At 50.1% G+C, this 13,573-nt stretch overlaps 1 pseudogene; it reads left to right on the top strand.

The window, feature by feature from the left end:
- The first annotated feature begins 5,669 nt into the window (after positions 1 to 5,669).
- Positions 5,670 to 9,877, top strand: LOC149329761 (uncharacterized; annotated as a pseudogene).
- The last annotated feature ends 3,696 nt before the right edge of the window (positions 9,878 to 13,573 follow it).

Genomic DNA, 13,573 nt, shown 5'->3' with positions numbered 1-13,573 from the left:
TATTGCGGAAAGAGCAAGGTTTCACCGAAGAACGCAACAACAAACGGAGAGCATCGCGCAGTTCGTGGCAGGTCTCAAGCAATCTGCAGAAACATGCAACTTTGGAGCTAACTTAGAAGAAACTCTGAGAGACAGATTTGTATGTGGTATTGCTAGCGCTGGCATCCAGAAGAGGCTTTTTTGTTGAGGATGCATCTCTGACCTTCAAAAAGGCGGTTGAGATAGCCTTATCAGTGGAGGCGGCTTCCAAGAACGTCAGAGTGCCGACCTAGCAGTGCAACCCCGGAAGACCTTCAGAAGTTTTCTGCAGAAGAGTCCCTTGCACGGAACGGTTCACCATGCACGCGATGTGGCTTGCGTCATCGCAACCGGACTTGCCGGTTCCGAACAGCGACTTGCTTTAAATGCCACCAAGTAGGGCATATTCAAAAAGTCTGCCGCTCCCAGCTTGAATCTGATTCGCACCCTTCCAAAGCGAGCGGGCAAGACGCACGAAAAGGAAACTACCGGAGGCAAAGCTTCGGCGTGTTCGAGACCGAGGAAGACATCGAGCCACTGTTGCAAACAACGCTCAAGAAACCACGTCAAGAGCCGATACGCTTTACGATGTGTATTCAGGGAAATCCGCTTGACATGGAGCTGGACACTGGAGCAGCAGTGTCAGTGATGCCGTACAGTTTATTTCGCTCACGCTTCCCACAGATGAAGTTACGCCCGGCATCGGTGTTGCTTCGTACGTACACAGGGGAGTGCGTGCTCCCAAAAGGAGTGGTAACAGTAAACGTGAAGCATCAGCACCAGTCTCTCCAGCTACCTCTGCACATTCTCTGCCAGGAGGGTCCTGCTCTCATAGGACGAGACCGGTTATATCAGCTCAGGCTCAATTGGAGTAGCGTTAATCACGTGGGTGCGCAAGACCACCGGGACTTGGAACAAGTCTTAAACCGACATCCGCAGTTGTTCAACGATGAACTCGGCGAAATTCAAGGTGAGCAAGCTCAACTTTCCCTGAAGCCAGAACAGCATCCAAAGTTTTGTAAAGCTAGAAGCATTCCGTTCGCACTGAAAGAAGCGGTGGAGAAAGAACTGGAAAAACTAGTTAGTCTGGGCGTGATCGAGCCCATTTCGAACAGTGCTTTCGCCTCACCAATTGTACCTGTGGTAAAAAAAGATGGCAGCGTACGCATCTGCGGAGATTATAAGGCCTCTTTGAACCCTTGCTTAAACATTGGCGACTACCCCTTGCCCAAGATCGAAGAAATCTTGGCCACACTTTCGGGAGGTCAGGTGTTCTCGAAGATTGACCTGAGTAGAGCATATCAGCAAGTGGTAATGGACAAGGTTTCGCGCGAGTACCTCACCCTCAACACGCACAAAGGACTGTATGCAGTAAATCGCTTAGCCTTCGGGGTGGCGTGTGCGCCTGCGATTTTTCAAAAGATAATGGACAACATGTTAAAAGGATTGAAAGGTGTGATATGCTACCTAGATGATATTCTCGTCACGGGCCGGAACGAAAAGGAGCACCTAGTGAACTTGGATGCCTTACTGAACCGATTGCACGAAAGAGGAGTGCGGATTAAGGCAGAGAAGTGTGAATTTTTTAAACCAGAATTGCAGTTTCTGGGTCACGTGGTCAGTAAACAAGGAATTGCAGCATCACCAGAGAAGGTAAAGGCCGTATTAGAAGCCCCGGTCCCAGCCGATAAAAAACAGCTGAGAACGTTTACGGGCATGGTGACATACTACGGAAAATTTTTGCCAGAGTTATCAACAGTCATCTTCCCACTGAATCAGCTGCTGTGCAAGAATGCGCCGTGGGTCTGGAGTGAACAGTGCGACATAGCATTCAAAAAGATAAAAAGGCTGCTAATAAAAGCGCCGGTGCTGGCACATTACGATCCGGAAGCTAAGCTTCAGGTAGTGTGCGATGCCTCATCTTATGGGCTGGGTGCAGTCTTATCGAAAGTGGAACAAGATGGTTCCAGGCGGCCGATCGTGTTTGCATCACGCACATTATCGCCGAGTGAACGGAACTACAGCCAGTTAGAGCGAGAAGCGCTCGCCTTAGTCTTCGGAATTAAGAAGTTCCATTACTATATTTACGGTAGAGAGTTCAGCTTGGTAACTGATCACAAGCCTTTACAGACGATACTCGGTCCCAAAACAGGAATACCAAGCATTGCCGCGGCTCGTTTGCAGAGGTGGGCAATTACGCTGTCGGCCTACCGTTACGATATAGTATATCGTTCAGGGGAAAGCAACGTAGAGGCAGACTGTCTGTCGCGTCTACCGCTGCCCGGGAGTGGCGAGAAGGAAGAGGACGACGAAGTAACCGCCTGCTACGCACTTCGGTGGGAGACTTTCCCGATAACAAGCTCGGATATTGCGCGGGAAACATCACGTGACTATACCTTACGGCAGGTTCTTCACGCAGTAACGGGTCAATGGCCCGAGCGAGTGGCTGATGAGATGAAACCATTCGTTTCAAAAAGACTGGAGTTGTCGGTTAACCAAGGATGTTTATTTTGGGGAATGCGCATTGTGGTTCCCCCTTATTTACAGAAGACAATCCTGGACGAGCTGCACGAGGGGCATCCTGGGGTAGTGCGGATGAAGGAAGTTGCCCGGAGCTACGTCTGGTGGCCAGGAATTGACGCCGACTTGGAGAACACCGTGAAAACGTGTGCGGCCTGCCAGCAGCAACGAGCGCTGCCTACCCAAGCTCCCCTTCATCCGTGGGCTTGGCCTACGAGGCCATGGGCCCGACTCCACTTGGATTTTGCTGGCCCGTTTCTTCAGCGCAACTTTTTGGTGGCGGTAGACGCTCATTCAAAGTGGCCGGAGGTTTTCCTGATGCCGTCGACCTCGGCAGAAGCTACCATCGGTAAGCTGCGTGACCTCTTCAGCCGTTTTGGATTGCCCGAGGTCATCGTGTCAGACAACGGGCCGCAGTTTTGCAGCGAAGAATTTCAGTTATTCCTCAGGATGAACGGAATAAAACATGTACGGTCCGCGCCATATCACCCGTCAAGTAACGGTTTGGCAGAAAGATTTGTACGAACAGTTAAAGAAGCCCTGCGAAAGGACAACAGAGCCCGGCCCATTGAAGAACGACTAGCCAGTTTCCTTCTAGCGTACCGGAATACACCTCACGCAACCACCCAGCAATCTCCGGCTTCGCTTTTGATCGGGCGACCTCTCAGAACTCGACTCGATTTACTTAAGCCTAGTACTCGTTCAGTGGTCGAGCAAAAGCAATTTCGACAAACTGGCAGTCGAAGAGAACTTCAGAGAAGTTTTTGCGTTGGGGACAAAGTGTTTGTGAGGAACTCTAGAGTAGGTCCAAGATGGTTAGAGGCAACGGTGACGTCACGCTCGGGGCCAGTGTCTTATGTGCTACAGGTGACAACACCACGTGGGGTCATGGAGTGGAAGAGGCATCAAGACCACATACGCACAAGGCAGGCAGACCCGGAGGCAACGTCTGCCGACCACGGTTGTGGCACCCATGGTGAAGACTCCTGGCAGCCGTGGCAACCATCTGGGTCATCGACGGGCACTGATGAACAGAGTGCCATGCAGCCGCCGAAACAAGCAGCAGGCACAGCTGAGGAAGATCCAGGGGCGTTTGCCGCAGGAGGCGGAGTATCGACGGAAGCCCTCGGTTCCGAAGACATCGATCACGACTCGGGGTCTTCTCCTGGCGACAGGGGCCACGAAGCCTCAACACGACATCGGTATCCGACAAGGGAAAGACGTCCGCCGGATCGGTACACATCAGTGCCGTGATTGTGTCAACCAATTTTTGGAACTAGAGTTTGAACCGTTCTCTTGTTTTTGTTATTTCTGTATAAAAACTACCGTTTGTCATAAATGTCAACCATGTGTAATGAGAGCATGCATCGTCTAGGGAAGGGGGAATGTAGTGTTTGTATCACGATAAGCAAACGGCCAACTCACGGCCACGTGCCGGTATTTGGGCACCGCCCCCTTGCCTGTCTGTATCTCGATATAAGCACATGCGTGTTGGTTTTCGCGGGGAGTCGTCGACCAGCGGGACGCGCGGTCTGACGGCCGGCTGACAATAAACCCGAGTTCTTGTTGTACCTCGGCTACAGTGTCGTTTCCCTTAGCAAGACACGACAACTATATCTTAGATTCCGAGTATACAAACCCCAGATGCGGGGGTTGGTCTTCAATATTGAAACTGTCACCACAGCAAAGATCATAGATATGATTTTTTTTAAGACAAGCACGGCTTTGTTATGAAGTGATGAAAAACATTTCCCTTTATACGGTAAAACACGCGTAGATGTCACATTTCTCAAAGCGTACAGGGGCCCTTGAACGCTATCCGAAAAATCAAGTACGCGCCCTTTCTATGAATCGATGAGAGGCTTCTTTTATGCGAAGCATACTACTTTAGCTACCACTTCAGCCCTTCACCGTGGTTATGCGCCTCCAAATCACGTGATACATGACGTCACACCACGTGACACGATGACGTCAGGACAGTGGATAAACGGGGGCCCACCTCGCGCCGTCGCTGTGGTTGTGCGCCTCGAAATCACGTGATACATGACGTCACGGCAGTGGAGAAACGGGGGCCCACCTCGCGCCGTCGCTGTGGTTGTGCGCCTCCAAATCACGTGATACATGACGTCACACCACGTGACACGATGACGTCACGACAGTGGAGAAACGGGGGCCCACCTCGCGCCGTCGCTGTGGTTGTGCGCCTCCAAATTACGCGACACGATGATGCTTCGCATTCTCCAGGCTTAACGAAGTTAAGCCTCAGCCTTTTTTTAGGTGTTTTCTCGAGCTAGCTTGGCGGATTTATTATCTAACCGCTCAAAAAGATGTGGGTTGTGTCTGAAAATGGTAAATTTTTTCCTTATGGTCCCAGTTATTTTTTGTCTGCACCCACATTTCTGTGGGCTGTGAAAGGCACTGTCCTTGGCGCAGGCCAACCTCCTTTCGCACAGGAAAGAGCTGTTTTTTTCCTGCCTGTTCTATGTGAAGAGACCTGGGAGAATTTGACAATCAAATAAGTATTCGCGCTGAATGCGCCCTAAACGGCCACGTATTCTGAGAAAACTGTTGAGTGGACATAACGAAGGCTGATGATAATGCTACGAGTGCACTGAAAGAAGCATTTACGAGAAAAACTTGAATAATAATGAAACAAATCTCTGGGAATGGCCCCCAGCCAGTGAAAATTATGGTCAGTAGGGGCGACGACTACTTTGCATTGCTACTGCCAGTCAGAACGCAGGTTGTTCGACAAAGCACCTAGCATGTCTTGTGGTCGCGCTATAAGCAAGAAGGCGTCGTCGGTTATGCTTCCATTTTCGTTGCATACTATTCAAACCGTAGTATTAGAGAGCAAAACAAACAATTTTCATTCAGTGACGATGGCCGGTGTTCTATCTTTGTGAAATACTCCCATGAGCCTTCTTTGTTGTCAGTGTACTTCACACACTTTTTCTGTAGGGGAATTATAGAAGTGCCCCTTCCGCTCAATCTTGTACAGAGCCGTGGGCAGACACCCAGTGCTGCGTGTACTAGATTTTGCAGATTGTGCTTTGCGCACAGCCGTGCACGAGGAGAATTACGCGCGGTTTCTATGACGTGTTGTTTCGGCCCTGGGTATCCAGGTGCTGGACTACATGGACGCCATCGTGGACAAAAGCGTGAAGCCATGCCACGACTTCTTCCGGCACGTCTGCGGCCGATGGATCGGGAACGCATCGCTTCCAGATCCTCTCGCCTCGTCCTTTATGGCGGAGGTACTGCTCAACTACACCGCCAGGAGGCACCGCGAAATGGTGGCGCGGCAGGCGCTGGCGGAGCCCGCCGTCTCTGTGTCCCGGTACTACAACTGCGTCACTTATCTGGGCGTGTCAAGGACCATCCCCGAAATAGTCGACAAGGTCTTAGAGGTAAGAGAAGGCCACCCTGCATGCAGGGCTGAGATCGTGCACGGGAGGGTGGGGTTTTGTGGGCAGATTTTACAAAGCAGGCAAAAATTGAGTTCCAGGCTGCTTCCGGACTGATCTGCACTGCTCAAAACAGTCAGATACATTATCTCCTTTCTTCCTCGCTCCTCTACCATTTCTGCCTCTCTTTCCGACTGTTCAGGCGTCAGCACTAGTACCGGTCAGTTACGGTGCAGACAGCGCCTCTTTTTCTCATCACCGCAGGCAGGGCAATATAGCTTGCCTATCTCTAATCTACTATCTCTATTTCTAATCTCTCTCTACGCCACGAGAGAATATTTCTTCTCTGTTCAATTATTTTCCAAAGAAGATTTCAAGCGGCAACGTAAAAAGTTACAGCAGCCTACGAATTCTCTCAGGAAATACTCTGCTTCAGTGTGGCTTGTATAAATGCACCTGAGCATTGAGATGTAAGGCGCACTGAATACTGCTGCTCTTAAACGTTGAGGTACTCCATCACTAAAACATTCTTAAATTTTTTTTAATATGAAGTAGGAAATTAGGAACGAGCATATTTTAACTATTTCGCATTTTAAAAAACCATCACACATTCTCGGTATGACACACTAAAATCGAGATTATCTCTCCACTATGCGCGAGATGCAAAATCTAAATAAACTTTCCTGTTTGCGCACCGCCAATTTCTTTGAAAGGGGTGTTTTTCCTCTAACTGGTGAAATAGTTAGCGGCATTTACAGCTTCATGCCAGAAGACACGCCCACACCCACTATTGTTACAAGTGCGGCGCACTTAATCCAATGTTCCTTGATTCAAGGACGTTGGGGGCTCTAGCATGAAGAAAGTCCGTTCAGGGAGAACGTACGTGTATGTGTGGGCCCAAAGGGCGCCTCCTTATTACTTTCCAGCGATTAGATCGCGCTACCTCGGCAGAATAAGATGGCCGCACATCCAGAAGGAGGAGGAGCAGGAAAAAGCTTGATTTCAGGCCGGCTCTGAGGCCACATATTCAAACCGACTTTAATAAGCAGTTTTTTGTGTTTATATTTTATTCGAAACGACATCGAATCAGGATAATGCTGTTTTTATTATTTGCATGCAATATCTTTTGAAATCTTGAAACTCAAATGCCATTTTTCCGCAGGTGGCCGGCACAAAGCTAGAATCATGGCTCAAGATGTCTTCCGAAGAGACATTCCTCAAGCTGGTACAGCTTTCCTTTCTGCACCGGCTAAACGCACTTTTCATAGTAACCGCCGGAAATCAAGACAACAAGACACACCTAGCAATAGACAGATGGAGATCCTTCAAACAGCGATTGCCTAAAACGGATAAAGGCGACCAAGGTAACAGTTACCTCACCTCCGTGCTTAAAGCCATCGGAAACGAAAGCATCAGCGACGCCGTCGCCGCACAATGCCGCTCCCTTGATGACGGTATCGGGCTCAACGAGACGCTGCGGCGCACGCAGCGCTCCCCTTTGGCGCCTACATCTGCAGCCGAATGCAGAGAGTTCCCGCCTGGCAAGTGGATTCAAGGGGCGAACGCCCAGGAGAAAGTGCAGCTGCCCCCTGACAGGCACGTCCTCGCGAGAGATTTCAAAAGCTACATGCAGCGACATCAAATCCGTCCTTCTGCACAAGACAACGCCAGTGAGGACCGTGTATACTCTTGCACTGCTGGCAGTCGATTTCCTTAAGCTCGACTTTATGTTCAGCACCCATTCGTAGCAGGTGGAGGAAGAGGTTGTGCAGAAGATTTGCCACCAGGACACCATGACCACATTCAAACGCTCCTGGCTTCCGGCTCTGTCCTAGGTACTTTCTATCTCACAGGACACTGCCGACGCAGTCAGTGTCTAGTTCTCTACCCTGAAGATGATGATTTAGGAAGCCGGTGTCAGATATCCAAAGTGGATGAACATGAAAGATCGAATCGCAGCGCTGACCAAAGCGAAAGAGATGCGCATAACGACATTCAGCAATGGCACCCTTTCCAAAGAAGACCTGGAGAACAGCCGGTTCCAACAGAGTTTGGAAATGAGCAGCAACGAATGGATATCAAACAAGGCCACAGTGCTGAGAAGAACGAAGGTCCCCGATGACGTGGATGAGGACTCCATGATGGCTGATGATGATGTGTACTTGGAGACCGTAGAGGTACTACTGTTTGCAGATTAGAGATGTGAAGGCGTGAAAAAAACACTGCAATTTTGGAAAAAAAACGTTTTTTTTTTGTTTTTTTCAGACGAGGCAAAATGGAAAGAAACATCGAAAATTTCACAAGACAATTTAAAGGTTTTTCTGATTGCTTGCTTTTAGTTTAGGTTTTTGTTTTTGCTTTGAAAACCATTACATTGTGTATCGTAGAACAATTGGAGAGCAGTCGTCATCGGCGGTGCCAGGTAGTGCTTTTAAAACGTTCGTGCTACGAGCACGCGGGTTGAAGGCGAGGTCACATATAAGATCCAGGCTTGACTTAAAAACACACTAATACTTGAACTCACGGCTGAAGTAGACACGGCATAAATAACATAGGCTGCTGTGCACGTAAACGGTTGTAGCCAAATACAAGACCAAGCTTGTTGATTTCCAGCGTAGCAGAGTACAGGACATCCGCAGGAATTTGGTCCAGGACAGGAGTCTTCAGCGAAGCACGTGGCCCCATCTACCTGGTGGCAAGGCCTTTGCACCAACCAGCCGCTAACTCGTCTGGCTTGCCGACTGCTGCATATACCACCGTCATCCGCCAGCTGCGAACGAAACTGGTCACGTTTCGGATACGTCCGTACAAGGATTCGTAACAGGATTTCACGGGAACGCGTTCGAAAGCTTGTGTATGTGCAGTCGAACCTAGCTGTGGACACATCTTCAATCCAGGCTGCTGCGCGTAGTACCGCATCCAGCCACAGTGACTCTGAGTCCGATATGGAGTGACTTGTAGATCAGTTTTCATGTTTCCTTTCTCGGTGCAATAGAACAAAAAGTTCATTCCACAAATATGACATTTATACCTCCATATTCGCCTGAACTGCAAATCACTATTTATTTTCTCGGTGCAATAGAACAAGAAGTTCGTTTCACAAATATAACATTTATACCTCCATATTCGCCTGAACTGCAAATCACTATTTATTTTCTGGGTGCAATAGAACAAGAAGTTCGTTTCACAATATGACATCTATAACTGCATATTCGACTGAACTTCGGAGCATTATTATTGATCGTAGCGCTGTTGCGAATATATCTGTTTTTGTCACGTTTTTCAAAATTTCAATTTGTAATGAAAAAACCCTGAAAAAAACGTTTTTTTTTTCATGCCATTCAAAATTTCTTGAAATTTTACATCTCTATTGCAGATGCGACGACAAACACCGTAGTCGTCCCGCATATGTTCGCCGTGCCTCCGGTCGTTTTCCCGGACGTATCTGCAGGCAGCTACGCCACCCTCGCGATGTTTGGTTTCCACATCGCCCGAAAGGTGATGTCGCTAGTGCTCGGGATGCCAGGTGTCTCGCCTTGGTCGAACGACACTGCCAGCTACTACGCAGCCGCGCAGAGCTGCTACGCCAATAATTCTGGCGCTTTCTATGGTTCGTTGGGGGACGCGGAGTTTGACGAGGCCGTCGGAGCCGCCTTCGCGTTGCGAGTGGTCCTTCAGGTCGGGATGTTGGTTGCGATGACTGCCCCGGCAAGCGAAGCCCCGTTATTTTCAATGGAGCTGTTCTTCCGACGCGCCTGTCTTTCTCTCTGCGCTGGCGGAAGGACGCGTGCGGACTTCGATCAATTCTCTCGACCAGGACAGAGCTTGGGCCACATGCACGCTTGCAGTGTCGACCATGGAGGCGTTTCACCGCACGTTCCGGCTGTAAAGTGGACGATCAAATCGCGGCACCATGGCGCTGCAAAATTTAGTCTTCCGTTGCGTTGAGTGCAATAAAACAGCAGCAATATAGAAATGTACGCCCGCACCTGAATGAAGAAGGTGTCTAATTTATTCTAGTCTGTCTTTTTATAGCCCTCCAGAAGTGTTTCTTGAACCTAGGCCAGGAAGAACGAACTATTCGTGGTAAAAAGAACGGACCCACCCTCCCTCTATGTTCCCGACCATGGCGCACTGCATGCTAGTGCCACTGGATGATGCACCGGCGAACTGCGCCTGTCACGACACCTGGAGGGCATCCTCAGGTGGCACAAGCGAGTAGTACTGCTCGGTCCGGAACTTGGAGGGGGTGAGGTACTTATCTTCCGAATAGTATCTGTGCGTTCCAGCATTTCTAAAGTTCTTCGGTATTCAACCAACTCGTCCGCGGTTCGCTCAAAAATAAAAATTCTCCGCCTTGAGATTTTTCCCTTGCTCTAGAGCGTGAAACCTTGGTGGGTTCAAACCGTAGCTTCAGCGTTCGCTTTTTATGAAGGGCAAACATTAGTGTCAATGTGGTGTGCTGTTTGTGCGTGTTAATTAACCCTATGTGGTCAAACGTAATCTGGAGACCTCCATTAGGGCGTTACTGGTTGCTTCCGTAGGGCTTCGGAACATTAAAGCCCACATGTCAGGCCATTCCTTTCCTTTCTGCACGTGACTTCTACATATAAAGTGGGGCTTTGCTCTATAAAGTAACCGCTCTAAAAGGTAAGATATTTTGGAATATCTGTCCTCGCTTCGGCGAGCGCGGCTTCGGCCGCTTATCTGATTTTTACAGCAGCGTCCGCTCCGGCGGACGCAGTTGTTGCTGCGACGCGCGTCTTTTCTTGCCTTTTTCTCTTTCCTCTGATCTCTTACCTCTCCTCTATCTGCACGTGGCAGCGGTGGTGGCTTGTCGAAAGCCAGTAGCAGGCCCGCGCAGTTTTCTTTTCATCCTTCTCTCAGTCACAACAACAACAACAAAAGGTAACCGCAGAACGTCCGTGTGTAGGCTTCGAGTGGCAGTGTACATTTGCATACAGAAGGTTCAGGTCGTGCTTGACATACCTTGCACATGGGGGGGGGGAGGGGGGGGGGGACTTCAAGTGACAATTCTTAAGCCTGCGGGGGTTCATATTGGTCAAGGGTGCGTGCCGTAAGTCAGGTTGCGAGTTTTTTTAATGGCGCTTGGCTTGCGAAATCTGGCAGAATGACTCCGTACTCCCTCGCTAGGTTCTCTAAGGCCAGTAGTGAGGTAACACGCCATTTTGCTGGAGTCTGCCTACTATCCTGATCTTCGTGTTTGTTCTTGTTCTCTAGGCAGTTTCCAGATTGCGTAAAAGGACACTTGGCGTCGTTAACTAGTGGCCACGGGCTCCAAACGATATCCGAGCGTGAGTACATACGCTTCTGTGTAGGTTGTGGCTTAGTGATTATGCGCCTGACGCTTTATCGAATAAAGCAGACAGCGGCATACACAAAACACGAACCTACTGAAAAGATGCCAGGATGGAGAGCATAAATAGCTTCACCTGTAGCGGGTTCCCTTCATGGAACAAACTTAAATCCTACAGAGAGCTAAAAAAATTACCGACGATTACGTTACTTCCTAATGCGAAATTTGAGCGCAGCAAATAAGCTGTTTCACCTTTTCGATAGATTGAGGCAAAGAAATCGAGCAACACATGTATGCGCTATCACAGAATTTTTTTTTTTTCACACGTATTCCTTTAACAAAGACTCCACTAACAGTTCTCGCAACTTTCTTTCGTCAAATACAATTTTCGACTAGTGTCTACTGAGATATGCGACACAGTTAATGCGTAATTTCCTTTCCTCAAATACAATTTTCATTTTCTTCATTACGGCCTCTCTTCTTTCACGCCTACGTGAAATAACCGGCGCGTCGGCAACTAAAGAGCACCCTATCCGCCACACAAGAACAGGGGGGGGTGGGGGGGGGACCCTTTCCTCCTCTTTCTGCATGGCGGCGACGGTGTTCTATGCAGTCACGTTATCTTGAGAGAGAGAGAGAGAGAGAGAGAGAGAGAGAGAAAACTTTATTTACAAAGGAATTCGGGGCACGCCCCAGGGTCCCCGCACGACCCCACTGCACTCAAGTGTTTATGTTCCTGAGGTCCATAACACTGGCAGCACGGCCGGTGGCGATGGTCTGCACGGCCGGGTCCTCCGAGTGCAGCAGGGTCTCCCAGTCCTCCCAGGTCTTGAGGTTCTCTAGGTCCCGCGGGGGAGGATCCGCCGGGCAGAGGGAAAGGATGTGGAGGGAAGAAGCGAAGGGTTCTGGGCATAGGGCGCAAGCAGGAGTGGGGAAGGAGGGATGATAGTGGGTTAGGGTAAGGGGCGAGGGGAGAATATGTGTTTGTAATCTGCGCCAGAGTGTTGCGTGTCTGTTATCTAGGGAGGGGTGGGGCGGGGGGTAGAGCTGGGGAGAGGCTCTGTATGCCTGGGTCAGCTCACTGAATGAGTGCATGCGATCCTTCGTGAATCCCCGATCCGAGGCCACTTGAGCCCGGTTTAAATAACCTCGGGCTAAAAGGTTGGCGGCCTCGTTTCCGGGATTCCCGGAGTGCGCAGGCACCCATATCAGCTCCACTTGGCGGGGCGGGGGTTCATCGGGCGAGTCCAGTATGCCAAAAGCAGGGACATGAACTCGGCCTCGAGCGAAATTTAGAATCGCAGTTTTAGAGTCAGTTAAAATATACCGGGCTTCCGTGCGGGTTATAGCAAGTGCAATGGCGGATTCCTCTGCAGCCCCTGGGGACGTATCTGGAGGGAGAGGTAGTGTGAGGAGGGTGGATGAAGAGGAGTCCACAGCAGCTGCTGTCGCTTCATCACCCGTGCAGGCAGCGTCCACCCATACGGCGTCCGGCTGGCGGCCGTACGCTCGATGGAGTGCCTTCGCACGGGCTCTGCGGCGCTGCTCATGGTGGGACGGGTGCATATTCCTCGGGAGCGGCCTGATGAGAAGCTCTCGGTGAAGGGATCGTGGGATGACGAGAAGGGTTGGGTCGTTGGCCGGTATTTTGATTCCCAGGGAGTCCAGGATATACCGACCTGTGGACGTTTTTGTGAGCCTGATGTATCGGGCCTGTCGGTGGGCCTCCACCAGTTCCCCGATCGTGTTGTGGAGACCCAGGCCTAGTAATCTGTCTGTGGGTGTCTTGAGGGGAAGATGAAGTGCTACCTTGAATGCCTTGCGAATCAAAGCATCCAAAGCGTGTATATCATGTTTGGATAGTTGTAAATATGGGGTAGTATACAGTACACGGCTGAGGACAAAGGCATGAATGAGGCGACATAGGTCGCGCTCCTTCATGCCTCTATGATGTCCCGAAACCCTGCGGATGAGGTGCGATATCGCGCCTGCAACCTGCTTGAGTTTCTTGAGGGTAGTGGTGTTTTTGCCATCGTTCTGGATGTGCAAGCCCAATACACGGAGGGTGCCAACCTCAGGTACCGGGTAACCATTCAATTCAATGGCAATGGGGGAGCGGGGACAGCGGTGGTTTTAGGCCGGATGAGGAGCAGGGCAGGATCACTGCCCTATTTTTATCTCCCTCACTCCTTCGCGTCTACGGAAAGTACGCCGCAGCGTACGCATAACATCATGGGACTCTGTACGCGCTGACAATCGTTTAACTACATTCAACCCGTCTTCAGCAGTGTCTACCCTCTCTGATGTTCTC

Source organism: Amblyomma mixtum, chromosome 9, assembly GCF_055824585.1.
Source record: "Amblyomma mixtum isolate Tamu chromosome 9, ASM5582458v1, whole genome shotgun sequence".
NCBI classification, from domain to species: domain Eukaryota; kingdom Metazoa; phylum Arthropoda; class Arachnida; order Ixodida; family Ixodidae; genus Amblyomma; species Amblyomma mixtum.
The sequence above is the reverse complement of the archived record's forward strand: the minus strand, read 5'-3'. Positions and strand labels throughout refer to the sequence as shown.